The following is a 22230-nucleotide window of genomic DNA, read 5'->3' as shown; positions in this document are numbered from 1 at the left end:
TACTTAATGTGAAGATTCTTTTACAATTTGGGTCATGATCTATTGCTTGACTGTTTAAGACTGGGTGTTGAAATTATCCTTATTCCAATGAATTTAAAAGCCACTTCCCCTGTGATAGAGGTAAGTCATTTGAAACTGCAATTATGTTATCTCCAAAGGAATATCGCATTATTCCTGAAAAAAAAAATCGTGTTATATTTCTTAGGATTTGATAAACAATGAAGGTTACCATAGAATTTTAATGATGATAACCTTGCAATACCCTCATCATTTTTGTGTCTGACATTTTCTTTTTGGTGGCTTGCCCTGGTGATCTTTGTATCAGTAGTATCTGATATCTGTGCCCTGTAGAAGAGGCTTTCTGGGGTAGATGTTAATATTGAGCTCAGTACAAATTGATCCCATCAAAAAAAACTTTCAAAGTCAGTTTCTCTGTTTTGATTTTCATAGTATAGTAATAAAAATGGCTTAGATCAGGGGATCTAAGGCTGGGCTTGAGCAGATAAATTAACACACTTGTGGGAATTGGCTCTTGTCTTTAGGAGCCTCAGCTGGGAGTCATTTGTTTGGAATGGGCGACATTTGGCCTCTGTCTAATAGTGGGAAATGGACGAGGATTTGAGTGGGCACAGGACCCAGTGGGAGCAGACGCAGATGCCCACCGGGCTTGGAGGGCTCCAGAAAGACAGGAGTAGGCGGGGGAGCAAAGACTGTAATGAGCTCACTCCAAAAGACACGGGGCAGGCAGTTCCTGAAAGGGAATCACCAACTGATTGGAGGGCAGTGCAGCTTACTTTAGAAATGGAACACAACTGGGCTCTTTGGTGACAGAAAAGGGTGGCTGGGGTGGGGGTGGGGTGTAGAATTAAAAACTCTATCTTAGCATTGCCCGGTAGGATGGGGAAGACTTGGGGGCAGACATTAGAGAGAAGAATATTTATTCAGCATTCCCTGGTATCATAGGGATCAATATGTCCCTTCTTTGTGGAAAATAAGCCATGAAGCAGCATTGAGAAGAGATCATGCAGGTCAGACAGAGCTTCAAAAAGTACCGTATAAAAGATCAGAGAGCCAAACAAACTGGTGCCTCTCTGGATAGCTTTTCAAAGGCGTAGGGGTCCCAGGTATAAAGGTCTCCACGGCCAATGAGTTGTGGGGAATAAAGGCTTTGGATGCCACCCTGAAAATCTTATCCCTGCTGAACCATGGGACCTCAGTGTTGCCAGCTGGGATGGCCTCTCTGTGGCAGGTCTGAAATGCATTTGAGGGTGTGGGGTGGGAGTGTGCTGCTGAGTTGGGCTCTTAATGGACAGATGAACATCTCACCGAAATTCCCCCGTATTTGGAAGTAATTGGTGACTTGTTTCCATCCTAATTGACAGCCTCAAAACCAAGATCATGTGCATGTAGTGATTGAATAACCCCCTCCCTCCCCCTGCCCCGCCCCCAGCATCGCAGATGTTTGCTGTGGCACAGGCGGACTCCAGGGCATTAATTGATGGAAGAGGGTAGAAACTCTCGTGTGCCTGATATGCTGTGAACAGCTATGCTTTGTAATATATGTGACTATAACGTTAAAGGATTTATTTTCGTTATACAAGAACAAGAGGAAAAAGAAAGCCAGTCTCTGATCCCTGCTCCTAAGTACCGGGATAGTGAATTGGAAAGGTCCTCGATCTGAGCCTTAGTTTTGGGAAGCGGTGGCAGACCTCTGGGACTCAAAGCAAGTCACTTGGCCCTCCTAGCCTTCGGGATGGCCCCGGCACTGCGCCGGCCCTTTCAAAAACATTACGTCGTTCAGCGCTGAAGCCACCCGTGTCTTGCTTTCTTTTGCATAAAACTTGTTGGATGAAAAAGGACCTGGTTAAGGTTTAAAATACAGATTTGTAATAAGAATAGAATAATAGGCTCTGTGTTTTGAGCACCTTCCACGTGCCAGGTATGTACTACTTACAGTGTATGTTTCCAAACACCATCTCATTTAATCTTTAGAGTAACCCTATGAGGCAGGTACTGATTGAGGCTGGTACATCTCAGGTAGTAAAGATAGTATGCCATGTTGTAAAGATAGGAGTGGAAATCTAAATCCAAAAATACTTTATTTAAAATCCAGAGAGCATCTTTTGGCAAATCTGTATTTTAGCTTCCTAGAACTATACTGAATTTTTTTTTGGAGTAATGAAGTAGTAATGAGTAATGAAAACATTAGCAATTCTAATCATTCTTCACCACCATAACAAAGATTTCAAGATTTCTTTTTACGTGGATTTCAGAAATCTGATCACATGCCTGGAGTGTTCTTCTGGAGGGAATATTTGCACTTTACCTTTAGGAGATCACACGACGCTCTTGTCCGTTTCCAGCCAGGTCTCACAGAAGCCCTGCGGGTCATTGAGCACTGACCCCAGAATTTCTCATTTTCTTTGTTCTCGTCATGAAAATCTTAGATCCACGCCTGTGTGTGCTGTAGGGCTATGGCTTTCCTAAATGAAGGCATCTTCAAATTTTGAGAAAATGCTTTGCTTAGGTAGCTGAAATCACATCAAATGTTTGCTTTCCTTTTCTTGTTGTTGCTGCTAGTGCTATTTTTCAGGCAAACACTGAGCTTGAGACAGAGGCATCTTCCAGAGTATGTTTCATAGAGGTGTTTCAGCTTCCCTGGCGGAAAAGAACCCACAAGTTCAAAAATGAACATGGACCTCTTGAAGCAGACTATCTTCTAGCCCCGATCTCAGGCAGGCTCCTGACCCACAGAAAGAACATGTTCTCCGGTATATCTATTATCACAGAAGGAGAAAAAAGATGGAATCTGACATGGCTACAGCTTTAGGCAGACAATATTATATATGAGCTTTTTTTTAAATAATTGACAAAGGTAGTAAAACTAAAGAAAGTGATTCGCTTCGTTTTCTTACTCATAAAAATAGGCTTTTCTTTGGTTACTCTCACTGATTGCTTAAGTAACTTTCCAAACTCCAAATCCTATTGAGACCTGACACAGAATTGTGTAAGTTCTTTCTTCCCCTCTCCCTCTGGCATATCAAGGGTCAGCCTGGATGTTCCATCTCAGCATTCTCCACATCCCTTTGCAGATGGCGGAGGAACAGGGAGGCAGGATCTTCAGTGGTAAAAGGAGGTGTGAGTAGAGGAGAGCCAAGGAGAGCACACCCTCATCTGTGCTTGAAGGTGAGCGAGAAGTCTGGGTGGTCAGTGAATCAGCTCTGGTCCTGCTGAGGGTGGCCCCGGTCTCCAGGCAACGAGGGCTGAAGGGAAGACAGTCAAAGAGAATGGACTCAAGGCCCGCAGAGCAGGGCTGGAACCCATGACTCGCCACAAGTTTACTGGGCATGTAGGACCCATTTGGGACAAGGGACAGAACCCTGGAACCCAGCAGATGTCACCAGCGCATACCCAGTGCCCTGTGCAAGGTCAGAGGGTCCCCATTCCCAATGGGAGGCTATGTGGGTTGTCTTCTACCCTTTACACCTGGATGCCGTCTTAGGGAGCTGAGTAGGAGGGAGCCACTGGTAGGGAGACAAGGCGTTTCTGTCTGGGAGAGAATGAGGACTGCATAAAAGAGAAGGTTCCAATGATCTGATGGAAAGACCAGGCTATAACAATGCATATCACTTTTCAGCACATTTGAATTAAATGCTTTAAGTGGGGAAATACTGCAACTTCATCGTAGCTGTTAAACCCAAACAGTGAGTCTCCAGCTGATGGATCCGCAGAGAGGAGACAGTCTGAGTCCCTTTTAGATCTGTCTAAATCACACAGCAGGACCGGCTTCTTTGCCCACTGTACTTATGTAACCTATGACCCTGTGACCTGTTTACTCTTTGATTGACGTTAAAGCATCATATGCTAAATGAATCAGCATCTCTAGTATATGTTGGATAAACCAGAGGTCTAACATGGAGACCTTTCTGAGTAAACAGTAACTACCTTTTGGTACGCTAAATGTTTTTCTGCACATCTTCCAGTCCTCTGCCACGGCTGTATTTAGCTCCTTCCTTTGTTTCGCTCTCACTTGGTCCCCACTAGTAATCATCTCAGACTTTATATGGAATGCCCCTGCTCTTCCAGTGTGAAATTCTTTTTGGAGGATCTGAAACCAGGAGAATGAGTCACTGACACGAACACATCTCAAACGCTAGTATTATGGCTCTAACCACCTTCCTACAAGCTGCCAGCCCTGTGCCTCCAGAAAGCTGTGCGGCCGTTCCCCTGACCTCACACACAGGTCAGCTGCCGGGAGGTCGAGGTCAGGCCAGGATGCGCAAATGAAGTTGTGAGGTTCGTCTTGCCCTCACGCAGCCCCGAGTAGTTGAGGGAAGATCTCCAGGTTTGGCGTTGAACTTGGGAAGCTCTGAGTGATCAGCCGGGAAACATGGCCTGGGCACGGCCCTCTGCCTAGCTGTATTACTTAAGATCCCCTGTGAGCTCTCGGCGTCACCAAGGGTAGCAATAACCCATCACCATACGTGCCATGGTAGCTCTTAACGCACATTCTGGGAAATGTCTTTCAAGGAACGCTGTTGTACAATGGCATTAATTTTCACAGGTAACTTGTAGGACGAAAGTTTTATTTTAAAAAAGTGCCCTAAAATTTCCATGACTTCAGCACCTGGAAAAGCTGTAGAGCCTAACGGGGCATCCCATTAGACAGGCCTGAAAAAGAGCAGATGGAAATTCTGAGGGTGAAGTAAAAACAGATGGGAGCTCTGCAGGTGAAACATGAACTTGAGTATTTCAAAGTTCATATTGCTGAACGTAAAATCCCATTAAGTGCGTTCCGATAAAGAGTTAAACTGACAAGCTGCCTGGTGATCTCCCTCCTTGTGAATTTCCAACGCACTTTGCCACGGACAGTTTCTGTGGCTGGGGTTAAAAAGCACTTCCTCCGAGGCTGCCCGCTCATTTGCAAATGGCAGGTCTTCAAGCTGCACTTTCTCCTGCCTGGGACTCTAAGTTGGCGGCCTTGTAAACAGGGAGACATGGTTTAGCCTCTTTCTTTTTCTTTTTCTTTTTTAGCCAGTTGCTTGTCTGTCCCCTGTAATTTCCCCGTCTCCATTTAGACAGCTGTGCACCCACGGAAAGCCGTGCTGGCCAGGCAGGCCGGCTGGTGCTCTGGCCAGTCTGAAGCCTTCTGGTGTTTTGAAAAGATGTCACTTCATCCCACAAATGTCCCCTTCTGTGAAAGAGGCCAAACTGTGTGACACAGCTATCCTCCGGGCAAGAAGGGCCTGGCACACAGCGTGGTGTTTACTAGCAGTGGGTAGCTCCACCACCTGCTGTGTCTTCAATGGCATAGAACTCTGCACATTGCAGGAGACAAATAGGTTCTAAATTTACTTGAGTCTGTGTAAGTGACCTGAGCAGCCCAAAGGGAAGATTCTCTCTGGTGAAAGGGCTGGCTCTTCACTTTGGTGTTTGCTGTGTGTGTGTGTGTGTGTGTTTTAACAGACAGGGTCTCGTGCTGTTGCCCAGGCCAAGTGCAGTGGTACCATCATAGCTTACTGCAGCCTCAACCTCTTGTGCTCAAGCAATCTTCCTGCCTTGCCCTCCCAAGTAGCTGGGGCTACAGGTGAGCACTACCACACCTAGCTAATGTTTATTTTTTATAGAGACAGAGTTTCATTGTGTTGCCCAGGCCGGTCTCAAACTCCTGGCCACAAGTAATCTTCCCATCTTGGCCTCCTAAGTAGCTAGGAATACAGAAGCACCTGTGTCTGGCTTGGTGCTTGCTTCATGATGTCAGACTGCAAGGGAGAACTGGATGGAGAGTTGGGGGTTGTGTCGATCTTTTCTGTCCATTGTCCCAGCTGCTAGCTGTGTGGAATCCAACACCAGGCTTTCCCAGGAGGAGGAGGATGATATGTGTTTATCTAACATCATCTCTCTGGGTTGACTTTCCTGTATTTATAGAGGAAAAGTTTATAGGTATAGGGAGTTCTTAGTCCAGTGGTCAGGGGTGGGGAGGTTTGGAGGTGTAACCTTTCTGGTATTTTCCCCAAGAGTCCAAATTACCCTTCTTAAAACAAAAAACATATGAATCCCAAAGGAGCTCAAATTGTAGATGTGGGTGTAGTTTGTTTAATTCACAGGGCTGAAATGTAGGGCCTCTGAAAGAGTCTCATAAAGGAGTAAAACTCAAGCATTTGTCTGAGGTTTTAAATATGTGAGATGTTACACATCTAGATGCCTCCAGAAGCTGTGACAATAAACATATTTAACAATCATGACAGCAAACAAATGATGCTGATTTTGCACAACTGGTCCAGTGACACCAGGGAAACCTGTGGAGTATCAACCTTGCTCCAGTGTGCCCACAAGGCTGCAGACTGCCTAAATACTGCATTTGAAGCTCAGTGGTTTCGATGGTATCTTTAGAGCCAAAATTGATTGAATACTCAATAAAATAGGGATAAAAATTTGCCTTGTAAATTTGTTTTAAAAATAATGCCTGATGCGAAGTGCTTATTAAGTAGCACTTGATATTATTATTGAGCATTCTTCAGACTAGAACATAGTACAATTTTTATTTTTTATTAGTTTTTATATGTTCATGTTGACAAGGTCTCTGAGATGCACCTAGCTTTGTTTTAAACCACTTTATTGAAGTATTAATATACTAAAAGCTGTACATATTAAATGTGTACAACTTGATGAATTCAGGGATAAGTGTATACCTGAGGAACTATCATGACCATCAAGGCCATAAACATACTCATCAAGTCCATCACTGAAACTTTGTACCCTGTAATAACCAACACCCTGCCCTTGCACCAGGCTTGTTTTGAGTATTGAATGTATCATAAACAATCTTAACATGTCGAACCATTTGATGGCATTTTCATTTGCTAAAGCTGGCAACCCTAACCAGATGAGAAGAAGCAATGGCTAGTTGTGGGGTGACCATCATGTCTTCGGAAGGCACGTCACTCAGTATGTGGAAGATTTGGCACCCAAAGCTTGGGTAAACCAGTGAAGGGGCATTGTGACTATTGACCGGCAAGCTGAATCCCAGTGGTTTACCATTCTCTGTGCTCCAGAGACACACGGCGCTGTTTTGCTTCAAGCAATCTTGTTTAATTTGTACCTGAACAGTTTAGAACCTTGCAGGAGTTGTGGAGGCCATAAATGGCCTCCATGAAGTCAAAAGGAAACAAATAGCCTCTTTAATGAAACTAGGTCAAGTGGCAGAGTTAGAGATTCAGGCCATTTTTATTCCAGAATTCTTGCTTAAAATATCCAGGGGTAGATATCTCAGAAACCTAAAATTCAGCAACCATGTGAAATGTGGAACATGAGGCCAGTTCATGAGATGCTACTTGATAAATGGAGAACTTACAAGTCTAGTGATGGATCTGATTCTGTGGCTGTGTAAAAATCGCTTGTGACTTTAAAAAGGCCTCTTTTATACTTCTAGGTAACACTGGGAAGCCAGGGAGACGTTGTAATACCAAAAATGTGCAAGAAATGTTTACTACAAGTTTTTGTTGAAAGACATTTGTAACAATGAGATTTTTCCCAAGGGGGTGATTACTGAAGTAGTGGTTGTTGTTTTTGTGTGGGTACAAAAATCGCTGTCCCTTAGCTAAAGTTTAACACATTAGTTCAAATAACAAATCGGTCTCTGATAAAAAAAATAGTCTGGTTTCTTAAATGGGCTTATTTGGGTAGTTGCTGTAGTCTGGTAAGACAATAATGGTGATGTTAGTCACCTGGACTGTTGCAGCAAATTACCCTAGGCTGGGTGGCTTGAACAACACCCTTGTTTGTCAGAGTTCTGGGGGTTGAGTGGTCCAAGATCACCTTGCCAGCAGATCCAGTGTTAGCTGAGGGCCTGCACGTTGGGCTGCTTCATGGTGGCCATCTCACTGCATCCTCATGTGGCAGAGAGCAGTCATGTCTCTTATGTCTCTTTTTTTTTTTACTTTTTATTTTTTGAGACAGGGTCTCACTCTGTTGCCCAGGCTGGCGTGCACTGTCATCATCCTAGCTCACTGCAGCCTCAAACTCCTGGGCTCAAGCAATCCTTCCACTTCAGCCTCCCAAGGTGCTGGGATTACAGGGGTGTGAGCCACCACATTCAGCCATGTCTCTTCTTATAAGGCCGCTAATCCCATTCATTAGGGTTCCATCCTCATCAACTGATTTCCTTCCAAAAGCTCCATCTCCCAATACCATCACATTGGGATTTAGACTTCAGCATATGAATGTTGGGAGGATACAAACATTCAGTCCATTGCTGGAGGATCTGGCCAGTTTTATGTGGCCAGAGGACAATATGGTATCCAAACATAGGAGGCAGAGAAATGGAAAACAGAAGAAAACAGGACCTACTCAAATGGCATCTGAAACACCATCACTTGGGTCCTACAAATGGCCTCATAGGCAGGTGAAGAGATTTTGCCAAAATTGAGGGAAGAAGGCTGACTTAAAACAGTGATTTTACCTCCATGTTTTAAATATTCTGTATGATAGCACTAATATAATTGGCGTTTTCACTTTATAGTTGTTGGTGAAAGGAACACACTTTCCTTGATACGTCTAGAAATCCTTGGCATAATGGGCCAGCTGCTCTGTTTTTGAGGCAGAAGATGTCACATCTGCTGCAGGTCACTTCGCTGCTCTTCACTGTGGGGTGGGTTCTCATCAGCCATGCCTGAAAACATGCAAAGGGGCTGGGACTTCTGTCCCACTCCCTGAAGCCAACCCGGCTCTGATAACTGCCCGGGTCAGAGTGGTTCTTCAAGGTGTGGCAAAGAACGAGACGCTTCACAAATCTTCCCTCGGACACCAGTGATCAAACTCACCCTTCAGACATAACGAATGTATCCCACAGATAGTCAGTACCTACTGTGTAGTATGCCCCGTGATACAAAGCAGGCACGTAACCTGCCTTCGTGGAGTTTAATGTTTATAGAGGGAGACAGAGAATCATTGGTAAATAACAATGAAAGAGGTAAAACGCTCAAGTCTGAGGTATTACAGATATACGGCAATGAAGGAAAACAACAGGGCATACTTTTGAGGATAAGGAAAGGGGAATGTAAAGTGGTCGGGGAAGATTTTCTGATAAACTCAAATGATTTCAGATATTTCTGGACTTCCTTGTTTCTGCTTCATTAAAACACGCACATGCATCACACATCACACATATACATGCACACACATACCACACAAATAACCTGATATATCAAAAATCCCAGGGCTCACAAGCAAAGAGAGATTGCAGGTCATGGGCTTATTTTAAAACACAAATGACCACAATTCATAGTTTGTTGCACACAGTGGACAAAAGTTTGTTTTCTTTTTTAATCTTAAAAATATCTGTCTTGCAACAAACTCTGAATGATTCATTTTTTCTCACATCACTGTAAGGTCAGCAGAGCAAATGTTATTTTTGTTTCACAGTTGGGGAAGCTTGCCCAGATAGGTGGTGGCTTCTCCTCATTTTGTCTGGCCACGAACTCAAGACCTGTATTTCTATTCTGGTGGAATAGAATCCATGAGCATCTGCTGCTCTCTTAGATTTGGGGAGAATTTCAAGCGCCCAATTCTACATGTTTTTTGAAATCTAGGCCAGAAACCTTATCAGGCAATTTGTTGTATTGAAAATTTATAAAACAATAATGACCTATAAAAACCAAACAAACAAATGACCTATCCAATTGTAAGCTTTTCTCATGACATTTAACTGTTTCAAAGTTAGTACCTGATCACTTCGGGGCTTGGGTGTAATTCCTTAGAGTCTCATTGTTGAGATCTCTCAAAAATTATGAGAAGAAATATTTGAAAGGGAAAGGAATTAGAAGTGATTTGTGGATTTCTATATTGGAAGATTTTTATGCTTTTCCATCCTGTGAGGTTTTTGCCTCAGCATAAAATGGATTCAATGGAACGACTGTGTTTTGCCGATGAACAGCTGGTTTTCTCTTTTTTCCCCTCTGAATTAGTGATTCATGATTTATTTTGGTCTTGTGAAGACACATTCTCAGATTGTGATGACATACACAAACCATTTGACTGAATTCAGTAAAAATACAGGAAAGTAAACCCAAAAGAATAAACAGGACAGTTGCATTCCAGCAACATTTGTTACTGAGATGATCACAGATAGCCAGTTTGATTGCGTCTCCCTCTTTTAGACGATCATCCCAAGTCCTGAAGAACAATGATTACATGACGGAAGTGGGCCCCTCTGTGTTCCAGTCTCCTCTCCCGACAAAATGTGTTTGTCATGAAAGGGAGCTTAATTTTTAACATGGTTGAATTACTAAACACTTGAATTAAACATTCTCATGAGGGCTTATCTCCTACAGAAAGCATTCTGTTTCCTTAACACTGGAATGGGCGTTTCATGAAGTATCATCAACAGTTTACGATTTAAGAAGAAAATGTAGTAACCTCCCCTGGCTTCAGAAGGGTTCTGTGGCTGTAGCTTGTTCCTGGCAGGGGACTGCTGAGATCGAAGGCAATCAACCTTGCAGATGCTGGCAGGGAAGCCTCACCTCCTTTCCGGATCTGTGGTGAGATGAGGTAGGACTGCAGGAAGGGCTGGGAGGTGGCCTGCAGTTAACAAGACATTCCTGCCCACCGAGCTGCTTCCCTCATGTTTCACTGATGATTTCACAAGTGTGCATTTTATTTTAACGCGAGGATAATATTTACTCTTGGTGCACATGAGGCAGGCATAGCTAGTGTGACAGACATTTGGAGAACGTTTAAAGGCTGTGAGTGCGTTGAATATCTGAAAAGGAGGGAGAGAGGACCCGTGAAGCCTGTTGCATGTATTATGTCTTTATAAAAAATTACTCCAAAATGAAGTGGCTTAAAACAATGGCAACATTTTATTTTGCTCATGGATTTACAATTTGGGCAGGGCTCAGGAGCAACAGCCCATTTCTGCCCTGCTTGGCCTCAGCTTGGGAGGTTCAAAGGCTGGAGCTGAAATCATCTGAAGCCTCGCTCACTCATGTGACTGTTGGTTGATGCTGACTAATGTCGGCCAGAACACTTACACATGGCTCTTCGTATACCTTGGGCTTCCTTACAGCATGGCAGCTGGGTTGTGAGGGCAAGAACCCTGTAAGAGAGAAAGATGACTAGGGGAAGCATATCACCTTTCTGACCCAGAGTCAGGAATTGCCAAAAGCTGAAGAAGCTCGTGACTCCTGAGACTGAGGGAGACCTAGAACTGATAAGGTTCGCCAAGGAAGATACACGCCTGCACACGGGCTAGCGAGGTTATAAGCACCAAACAAAAAAGGAATCATAAAACTACACAAAGAAAAATCAGCTAACTACAAATTAAAGAGGATCAACTCAACATCAGACTTTTCATCATTGATAGAAAACAACATAGATAACAATCGAGAGTGTCTTTAAAGTCATTTGATGAAACATCTTGGAATATAGATTTGTTTCATATTGAGTTAATTTTTCATTCAAGTGTGAAGGTGAAATAAAAATACTTATAAGTAATGAAAGCCTTATGAAAATGACCCACAATAGGCATTTTATAAAATAATCACTCAAGGAGGTATCCAAATATGATTAAGGAAATAATATAAAAAAGATGATGATACGAGCTATTAGAAAGGGTGCCACATGAGGAAATCAGTGTAGTGCCTAGCTGAATTTCCCTAATTGTTTATGTATGATTTGAAAGAACACAAGACCCTCTTCCCTTGGTAAAAATTCAGAAATGTAAACTCCATATAATTTCAACATGGGAAACAGTGGAAAATAAGAAAAGGAAGCTTGTGAAACATTGCCAAGGTCCATAGTCTGTTTGCGGCTATCCAGAGTAATTCTAGATAGCAACCAAAAAATCCACATTTAATTATATGCCAACATTTTAATGACAGTCCTTCCAAAATGATTAAAATGCATATCCTAACTGAATAAGAAAATTTGGGTGGGAAATTGATCAGTTTAACAAAAAAGACTCTGAAAAATCATGATCAGAAACCAGATGATGGAAAACAGAAAACAAGAGCCACCTCTTTCACTCCTCCTAACTGTGGCAGGAAAATATGGATAGCCTGATAGTGATTATCTAAATGTGAACATGTTTGTCAAAAAGAATAGGGTATCCTGTACCATGTATCCTTTTCAACTTTTTTCTTCCATTTAATATCATGTTTTTTGTGTATATCTTTGTTTTTTGATACAAATACAATTTAGGTTAGCAATATTAATTGCTCTAAAGTATACCTTGTAGGAATAAATTGCGTTTCATTCACTTATTATCCTCATTCAAAGCCAGTTATGTTTTTTCCTATGTTTTTCACTATTACAAACAATAATTCAGTATACACTTTGTGTATTTTCATATGCACAGGAAAGCTGTTCTGGGTGAGTGTTGGGTGATAGAATTGTAGGGTTTCAGATGATCGGCATCTCCAATTTTAGGAGATATGGCCTAATTGCTCTCCAACATGATAAATAATTGTTTAATTCATTTAAATGGGTTCATGCAAATGAAAAAGTACAGAGGATGCATGAAGTCAGGCTGATACACATTTGAGAAGAGTCGTATCTATGAGGAAGGCAGGAGGGAGAAGGTGGGGGAAACTTTGGAATGGATCCATAATATTTTATTTCTTTAAAGAGGTTGAAAACTAAGCTAACATGATAAGCTGTTCTCTGCTAAATCTGGATAGGGAATACGAGAGCATATGTTACGCTATTTCCTCATCTTTGTTTGAAACATTTCATAATGACATATATTAGAGATGAAAATTCCATATGTATTGGTATAAAGAAGGAAGGGTACAAAAGGAAACTTTCACAGTTTAACTGACTGTTGGGGGACAAATAATTCATTATCTGGTGACAAATGATCAACAGCAAGGAATTAGAAAAGAGCAGGACACTTTTGGGGGAAGGCTGCCCTGGTGAGAGACGGACAGGAATTTAGACTTGAGGACCAGGTTTGGGCCAGATTATTAGAGATCCTGAGAGTCTGGGCAGAGTTTCTGAATTTCCCAGAAGCCATCCGAAGGATGAGTTGAGGTGGAGAAATATTCGAAGCAGGAAGGCACATTTGAACGTGCAATAATGTGGTTAGGAAGGATGAAGTTGTTAAATAAACCGTGGCAGGATAGACAGGCATGACAACAAACTGAATATGAAGAATGATGACCACGGGAAAATCACAAAGCAATCTTCCTAAATTTGGGGGTAGAGAATGGTGCCATTAAGACAATAAATAACGGAAGATAGATGAAGCTGGGAAGAAAGATACTTAGTTGGATTTGGGACACTGTGGATGTGAAATGCACATGCAATTTACAGATGTTCAGTAAGTAACAGGAAAGACTTTTTGTTCTCAAATACTCATGACGCATGCTTTATATGCATTATTTATTTATCCTTACAATAACCCAGATCACGTCTGATGTAACTGATGCTGAGCTACACATGTTAGCTGGACTCAAAACCAGGATTGTCCCACTTCACAAGGAAAGGGAACACAGCGAGCAGTACTGAGTGCCTTCTAGGACATAACCGTTCATTTGATTCTCCAAAGGACTTAGCGCGTACTATCAACTTCATTTTACAGATGAAACAATTCAGGCCTGGGATGCGTGAAGGCACCTATGCGCCTGAGGCTGCCTTCCTGGTTAGAGCCGGGCTCTGGTTGGCTGCAGACCTCATGGTGTGTGTGGCCTCACTTTGCTCCTCCAGCCTCAGTTGGTTACTGCACCCGCTGTCGCCGTTCCGAGTAGTAATGGGGTAAGCGGCACACAGCACGCAGAAGAATGCCTAACACGCAGGACAGTGCTCAAGGCGAGCCAGCTATTTTTCATTATGGAGCAAGGTCGTGTATCGGATATTACTTTTATTCTCTGAATAATGGCAGTGATTCACCCACATCCACCCACCAGGGAGTGGTGGAGCATGTGTGGAATCCAGGTTCTCCATCCTTCAATCTTACAAGTTTCTCATGGTGCCTCCACCTTTCTTTTTAAATACTCACTACCAGGAAGCGTGCGATGCCTTCGCTCAAAATACATTTCCCTCAACATGCGTATAGCGAAAGCGTGTTGGTGTCTGAAAGAAGAGCCCTCTTCATTGATCTGGAAAGTCCACCTGCAAGCTCTTTTCTCACTGACACTGTATAATCACATGACTTTTTCTGGACCTGCTTAAGCCCCATCAGTGTGCTCATGCTCCTCTGCGCAGGACCTGCGGTGCAGCCGCTGAGGGCTGCCTTTCGAGACTGGCCTCTGCAGGGGTTGCTCTGGGCACCCGATACTGAATCCACGTCTTGAAAGCCGTGAAGCTATGCAGTCCTAAGAGAACTCTTTCTTTTTACTGGAGAGAAGGAGATCGCTTTCGACACATTGCTGTGCAGTTCGTAAAAGAAAAACTATGAGAAAGGGTTATAATTTTTTCATGACATGGAATGACAGCTGGAAGTTACGCTGGAAAAGGAGTAATGCACCCTGACATAGCTTTGAGGACAATCTCCCCAAGACGTACCAGGACCACACATGGGAGGTGATTACACTCCAGTTAAATTCCTTTCACTCACTTCTGTACAAAAGCTCTGCTGTTTCTCTTTCATCCTCCAGAGGATATCCTCTCTCTGTGGTGTGGACTGTGGCCACTGGCTACTCCTGTCTCATGACAGCTTTGTCGATTTTGGATTGCGCCTTCTCTGCTGCTGTTAGGAGAGCTGGCTTTATTCTCAGTTCAGAGGCAGCAGTGCTCAGCTTTTGCTGAGAAAATGCTAAACATTAAATGTTATCACACATTTTCCTGTTCAATGATAAAAGGTCCGAGAGGAACCACCTCTTCCCAACTAAATAACTCTGGGATACTGCAAAGAAAGCATTTCTCTCTCTCTCTCTGGTGTTTACAACTCAAGGCTTAGATCAGTAGTAAAGATAAACTCAGGTGAAATTCCTTTGTCCTGGATTGAGTGGTGAAGAAATTACTTACCTAAAATCTAAACAAATATGACTGTTTAGTTTCAGAATGTTCTAAGGTGTGTTTTTGTTTTTTTAGTTCAGTTTCAAATTACACAAAGTATAATTCAGAGAGCATAAGTCAGTGCTCACACACCCTAGAAGTGATTCAAGAATTAGTTAAATTCACTGCTTTTCTGAGCCTTGACATTACTCTGATTTTAGTTCTGGGCACCTCAGCTTCCTTATCCTATCTCCGTCAACATTTCTACCTTCTTTTGACTTCCAGCCATCCTCATCCACTGTCCTCTGGGTTCCCTGGGGCCTCTAAGCTGTCTTGTATGGCTGAGTTTGAATTGATGGCCACAGTGATAATTCATAATGATTGGGCTTTACAGCATGCGTAAAAATCCAAGGATTCTGTGAGATCCATATTTGCAGTTAGCAATTTTCAAGGACTTGAATTTTAAGACCAACGGCAAATATGATAATAAATATCTTCAAAACAATGCAAATTGCCAGGGGCAACAATTTGGATATTTCCTGTTAGCCATGTCAGACAATTTTAGGTTCTGTATTCAACAAATGCCTTCAACGACTGTTTCATTATGAACCTGGCCCCAATGTCACCGACTGTTTCATTATGAACCTGGCCCCAATGTCAACGACTGTTTCATTGTGAACCTGGCCCCAGTGTCAACGACTGTTTCATTATGAACCTGGCCCCAATGTCACCGACTATTTCATTATGAACCTGGCCCCAGGAGTGTCCTGGGGCCCCCACAGTGGACGTTGTCATCTTTTCCTGCGTGGAACTTACAGTCTGAGGGGGAGGCAGATGGACACCAAATAGCTGCTCACACAGCAGTCACAGCAAGGTGCCCTTGGAGCGTATGGGCCGCTGTAGAGGCCTAGCAGAGTCTAAGTGGGCCTCCAGAGGATTTCCCAGGAAAATGAGACCACGAAAATGAAATCTGAAGGAGGATTTCCCACGAAAACGTGACCACGAAAATGAGAGCCGAAGGGCGTCGGAGATTCACAGATCAGGCGAGCATGTTTTAGCTCAGGGAAGAGTGGAGTCAAGGACTGGGGGCAGAAGGGAACATGGCCTATTCCAGAACCTGAAGGACAGGCTGTGTGGATTGAGCTTGCAGAGGGAAGGGAGAAGCTAGGAGGCTTAGAGCCCTGGAGCCACAGTGAGGATTTTGAACCTCATCCTAAGAGCAAAAAGAGGTATGTCGCAGAGTCTTCCTAGCGCTCAGCTTTGGGGCCTCGGCTTACTAGATAGAGGGATGCCTGGCTGTGTGTTCTTCCTGGAAAACATCCTGCTGCTGGCAGAACCCTAATGAGGGAAGCGGGTACAGCGCCCCTTTCAGGACCCTTCACCGACACAGGAGGGGCGTGGGCCAGGACGTTCGTTGTCATACGGCCTTAAATCATACCAGCCATTCGGCACTCACATCCTCCGACCCACGAGAGCAGTTCTGGCTCCGGAAATTTGGGTGAATAAGTCAACAACTGATGCTGCCGGGTCTTTCCTGGGTCCAAGGCTGCCCTGCTCTGGGTCCTCCTGTTGGTGACAGCGGACTTGGGCTCCTGGGCTGTAAGACTCCCAAGAGGTCAGTTTAGTTCTGGAGTGAGTTTTTTTTTTTTTTTAAATAATTTATTTTTATTGTATCTAGAGCGTGCAACATGATGTTTTAATATACATACTGAGATGGTTACTATAGTCAAGCAAATTAACATATCTATTAGATCACATGGTTACCCTTTTTTGTGGTAAGAGCGTCTAACATCTGCTCTCTCAGCACATTTCCGGTACACAAGATTATCACTCTAGTCTTGAAAAACAGCAAACATTTGTCTTCTCCTCCCCACTTAAGCTTCCCGAAATACTTCATTCTACCTTTCATTTCTCTTTATGTCCTGAACCCAAATAACCCTTATAAGCCTCTTAAATGAATACAGTTTTGTTGAATATTAAACACATGTTTAGCTTTGTAAAGATGTGGGGGTTCGGCAAATATAATCGACCTAGATGTAAGAACTAAAACTATAGAATTTCTCAAACAAACTACAGAAGAAAATGCTTGTGACTTTCAGTGAGGCAGAGGTTCCTTGAACTGGGCAGAAACAGCACAAAATAAAACATCTATAAATGGCACTTCATAAACAACAACAAAACTTTTGCTTTTCGAAGGCACTGGTTAAGCAAATAAAAAGTCAAGCCAGACACTGGGAGAAGATATTACAAAACATATGTCTGACAAAGGGCTTGTTTTGAAACAGGTAAGGAACTCTTACAAGTCAGTCAGAATGTGAACAACCTAGGAAAAATTGGGCAAGAGATGTGAACAAACACTTTACCAAAGAAGTGATTGTTTGCGCCCCTAGTCATTAAAAAACTGCAAATCAAATGCACAATGAGACACAATCACACACCCACTAGAATGGCTAAAATTTAAAAGACTAATCATAGCCATTGTTGGCAAGAATGTGGAGCAACCAGATGCTCATAAGCTGCTGTTAGGAATATAAAATTACTTTGGAAAACAATTTGACAGTTTCTCAAAAAGTTAAATATATACCTGCCATATGACCCAGCCATCCCACTCTGGGTAATTCTCCAAGAGAAATGAAAGAAAATACCCACACAAAGACTTGCATGTGAATGTTTATAGCCCTGTTTGTAGCAGTCAAATCTGCAAACAACCCACGTAACCTACCACTCAGCAATAAAAGCTATTGGTCTTTGCCACAACACGAGTAGGGCTTTAAAAGCCATAAAACAAAAAGTACTGACAGTCCACTCATCTAAAATTCTAGACAATGTGGACCAATCTGGATATAGGAGGATAGACTGGAGATGAGTAATTTCCTGAGGACAGAAGTGGAGACAGGGTGGGTTACAGAGGGGCACCAGGGAACTAGTGAAGCTGAAAGGAAGATTAGCTTGATTGTGGTGATGGTTTTTTGTATGTAAAATTCATCAGATTGTACACTTTATGTACAACTTCTTGTACATTAGTTCTACCTAAATAAAGCTGGAAAATGCTAGGAGCTGCTCTTGTCTTCCAGAGCCGTACATTCAGATGGCTCTAATCAGACCTAGTCTTGCTGGCCTGATTTAGAGGAGTTCAGGTCTTTTGAATTGTTTTAATCTCTTGGGGATCGGGGATCTCCATCTAGAATGCCCTAAGGTGGCTCTGCTGCTCCTGGGACCATTCTGAGCTACAAAATAATAAGTAGCGTCGCATAAGCTCATGCTCTGGCATTTAGGGAGGAGAAAAGCCTCAGAGAATTGTAGGGGAAATGAGTTCAGAGCTATCTCAGCAAAACAACTGAGACCTACTGAATTGATCTACATGCTAAATACTGTACTGGGTTAAATACTACAGGCATTTAATCTTCACAATAACCTTGTGATTCATATCCTCCTTTTATAACAAGGAAACTGAGTCAGAAGATAAGTCACTTGCTCTTGACATCTCATTCAGGCGTTCAGGGTTTGAGGGATTGCTTCTTTGAGGCTGGTGATGGTTTCTGATAGCACTTGAGCTATTTGTTTTTATGTTACAATGAGGTTCATATGCCATAGATTTTTCAAGCAGTGTTGGCCTTGGTGAAGGCAATGGCTGGCTTATCGTGGGTGTCCTGGGCAAAAGAAATCATCATATGATTTCATCCCCCCGTAACAGAAACCACTCCATGACTATGAGCTCACTGCTGTTTACTCATGATTTCTTTTGAAGTTGATATATAGCAAAATCTACTCTTTTTAGTATACAGTTCTGTTAATTTTGACAAATGCATTGAGTTGTATAAATACCACCACAGTCAAGATATAAAATAGTTTTCTCACCCCCTTCCCTAAATTTCCATTGTTCCCCTTTTAGTCAGACATTCCTCCCAATCCCAAACCCCTGTCAATCACGGATCTAATTCTCCATTCCTCTAATTTTATATTTTCTGGAATGTCAGATGAACCCCTGTCAATCATGGATCTATTCTCCATTCCTCTAATTTTATATTTTCTGGGATGTCAGATGAATGGAGTTATACAGGATGCAGCCTTTGAGTCTGGCTTCTTTGACTTAGATGAATGCATTTGAAACTGATCAGTGTGGGTGCTTTTGGTGGCCATTTGCTCTTTTTGTTGCTGGGTGTGCTCTCTTGTGTGGGCGTAACACAGCCTGCCTAGCCACTCCCTCGTTAGGGCACACAGGATTGTTTCTGGCTTTTAATGATTATGAATATGGCTACTATAAACATTAGTGCGTGGGATTTTGTGCAAATGTGGATTTTCATTTCACTTGGAGAAAATATCTAGGAGGTGTTTTGGATCCCTCATGCTCTGTTCATTATTTGTTTTCTAGCTTTTTTCTCTGTGTTTTATTTTTATTAGTCTATCTTCAAGTTTTTCCCTTATCTCCATTCTGCAGTTGAGTTCATCCAAAGATTTTCTTAAAGTTTTTCTTTTTTTAGTTTAGAATCGTCTATTTTTACATTGTTTCTATTTCCCTCTGAGATCATCTTCTTCTTTTTTTTTTTTTTTTTTAGTTCATTTGAAGATTGCTCACTTTTACCTCATGGAGATGATTTAAAAAAAAAAAAACTGCTCTAACATCTTTGTTTGATGATTCCAACATCTGGGCATCTGTGGCTTGTCTTTTTCCCTGATAATTTTTCAGATTTTCCTGGTTCTTTGGATGTTGGATAATTTTGAATTGTTTCCTGAGCATTTGAATGTTGTGTTGGGAGACTCTGAGCGCTTTCAAATCCTCTGGAGGGTGCTGATTTCTTTGTCTTGTGGACCTTCAGCCTGTTTCAGTGCAGACCACAATTCTGTGTCACCTGCTGTGAGTGTTGATGCAAACATCAGTACAGTCTGCAAAGACTTCTGTGATACTAGGGTTGCCACAGGCATGCTCCCCTTAGTGTGGGTTTGGGATTTGGGTGGTGGTTTGTGCCGTATTTGGTTTTTTAAACTCTTGCTATGCATCTGGGTGTCTGGTCCATGCACCTGAAGCTTGGTGGAGCCTAAGACATCTTTTGGATACATAGAGTTTGGAGATACTCCTCTCCAGCTCTCTGCTATCTAGGGATTTTCTATACTCTTGAGCTCCCAGAGGATCATTTTCCCGGTTCTTATGGCCAAAAAGTTAGGTTCCATTCAGAGTTTTCTCCCCTTGGCCCAGTGTTGGTTGTCTCAGGCTATCCTAAGGGCAATGTGGAGAGAGAAAAGAGAAAGGGGGGGAAAAAAAGAGAGAGAGAGAGAGTGTGAGAGAGAAAATTTCCGCTAAGCTCCTTGAACCGCGGAGGCTCTTTTTCCTTTTTCCTCTGTCCAGAGACGTGACTTTTCTCAGATTCAGATACCTGTTCCTGCACAGCCCCTGGAGTGGTGCAGCTCCCAGCACAACCCCCTCAGGGTGGGACCTGAAAAGGAGAGAAAGCAAGACAAAAACCTCAACTGTCACCACCTCAAGCCCAAACCTTGATGCAGGAAGGCCAAGAAGGTTTGCAGAGGTGCTCATTTTTTGCAATGAATCTTAGAGTCTGAGTACAAAGGATCTTGTTAAGGATCTTGTACTTCTGCTGGATTTTAAAAGCAGGGAGATAGAGTATTTTCTGAATGTGAACACAAATTAAAGTGGCACAATAAAGGTATATGAACAGCACCTGCAAAGTGCACCAGATGGGACTTTAACTTTTGTAAAGAGTCTTTTATAAAATGTTTTTGAGCAAGAATTTATGAGATATTATTTTCATGCAATTCAAATCCCCCATGTCCCATCTCCATTGTTAGAAACAAAATACTTTGTTGTTGTTGTCCACATTGACGGACTCAGATCAGAATGAAAGTCATGTAGATGGAAATCTCGAACCTGCTGCTGTTCAACAGGGCTGTTTGGAGAAGCCTCTGTAGCCCCAGACTCTTTCTTCATCTCTGAAGTGCGTGTAGCATCGAGCGGGCTTCACTGCAGGAAGGAGAAGAAGGAAGAGATGGAAATGGAGTCCTGAGGGACAAGGGGACGCTGAGAGCCACTCTTTCGACCAGGAAGAAAAGCCACAGCGCCAGAAGATAAGGTCAAAAATAAAATAATTTAGATTTTCTTACTGGTGCTTTTCAGATCCAACACTCTCTGTGAACGGTCAAATGGAGAGTTGACTCATAAATGATGTGTTGAAGTGTATTTGGATACTTCACAGTACAGAATTATAAGCCTCAATTAACCGGATAGTCTCCTCAGTTCTCTTGGAGAAAGACTTTACAAAACTCAATCTGTGTTCCTATGGCTGTCGCCATCTTTAACAATATTGAGCAATATTTATTAAGTCAGTAAAAATAAATTTGACATTTTCCTTCTCTGTAGAGGTTTGGAACCGAAACTTGTTGCACAAGATGTGGTTAAGTGAGAGAAACACACACAATTGTGTAGTGAACACCAAATTAATAGTGTGCATAGATTAGATATTTACATTGTTCCCAGGTCGAGGGTAAGTTCAGAAGACTTTCAGAGTACATTAAATTGCAGGAGTTTTATGTTTACATAAGGTAAGGTTAAAATAATTGGTGTCTTCTAAAAAGCCTGGGGGGTGGACAGCCAGAGGAAATGGGCTTTGATGAACTGGTGCACTGGGGAAATTTGGATTTGCAGTGGGTGAGCCTTCAAATGCAGGGGTCCTTACCGTATTTGCTTTGAGAGCAGCCCAGAGGCTGTGTGGCATGGGCTCTCTGGGAGTTCCTCACGATTTCTGGGGTGGTGGTTCTTTTATAGAAATTGATGTACACTACCTTGTCTAAACACACACATACACACACAGTTGTATTTCTGGTTTGGAGGGTTCATCAGTAGGCTATGAGTTGTGAAGGCAGGTCCTCTATCTCTTTCACACGAGGTATCTTCTTAAACAATATTCAATGCATGAAGTGACGAATTCAGTAAGCAAACAGGCATCAAAGGCCTCCTATATGTTGAGGACAGGTCTTGGTGCTGGGGACATAACACTGAGCCAAACATAGAAGCATTCTTGTTGTCGTGAAGCCTAGGGGAAGACAGACAATCACCACAATGAGTGAGACAAGGCTATGATACACGAGGAGGTGATGAACACTGGGAGGAAAGTCAAGCAGGGAAGGTGGGTAGAAGGTTTGCAGGGAAACTGTAATTTTAGGTGGCATAGCCAGAGAAAGTCCCACTGAGAAGTTGGCGCTCAAGGAAAGACCTGAAGGAAGTGAGGACATAGATTCCACCTCTCCATGGGTCATCCGTCCACCACAACATCTGGGTCAGTTTTA

The sequence above is a fragment of the Macaca nemestrina genome, chromosome 16 (genome assembly GCF_043159975.1).
Source record: "Macaca nemestrina isolate mMacNem1 chromosome 16, mMacNem.hap1, whole genome shotgun sequence".
NCBI classification, from domain to species: domain Eukaryota; kingdom Metazoa; phylum Chordata; class Mammalia; order Primates; family Cercopithecidae; genus Macaca; species Macaca nemestrina.
This window is presented reverse-complemented; position numbering follows the sequence as displayed.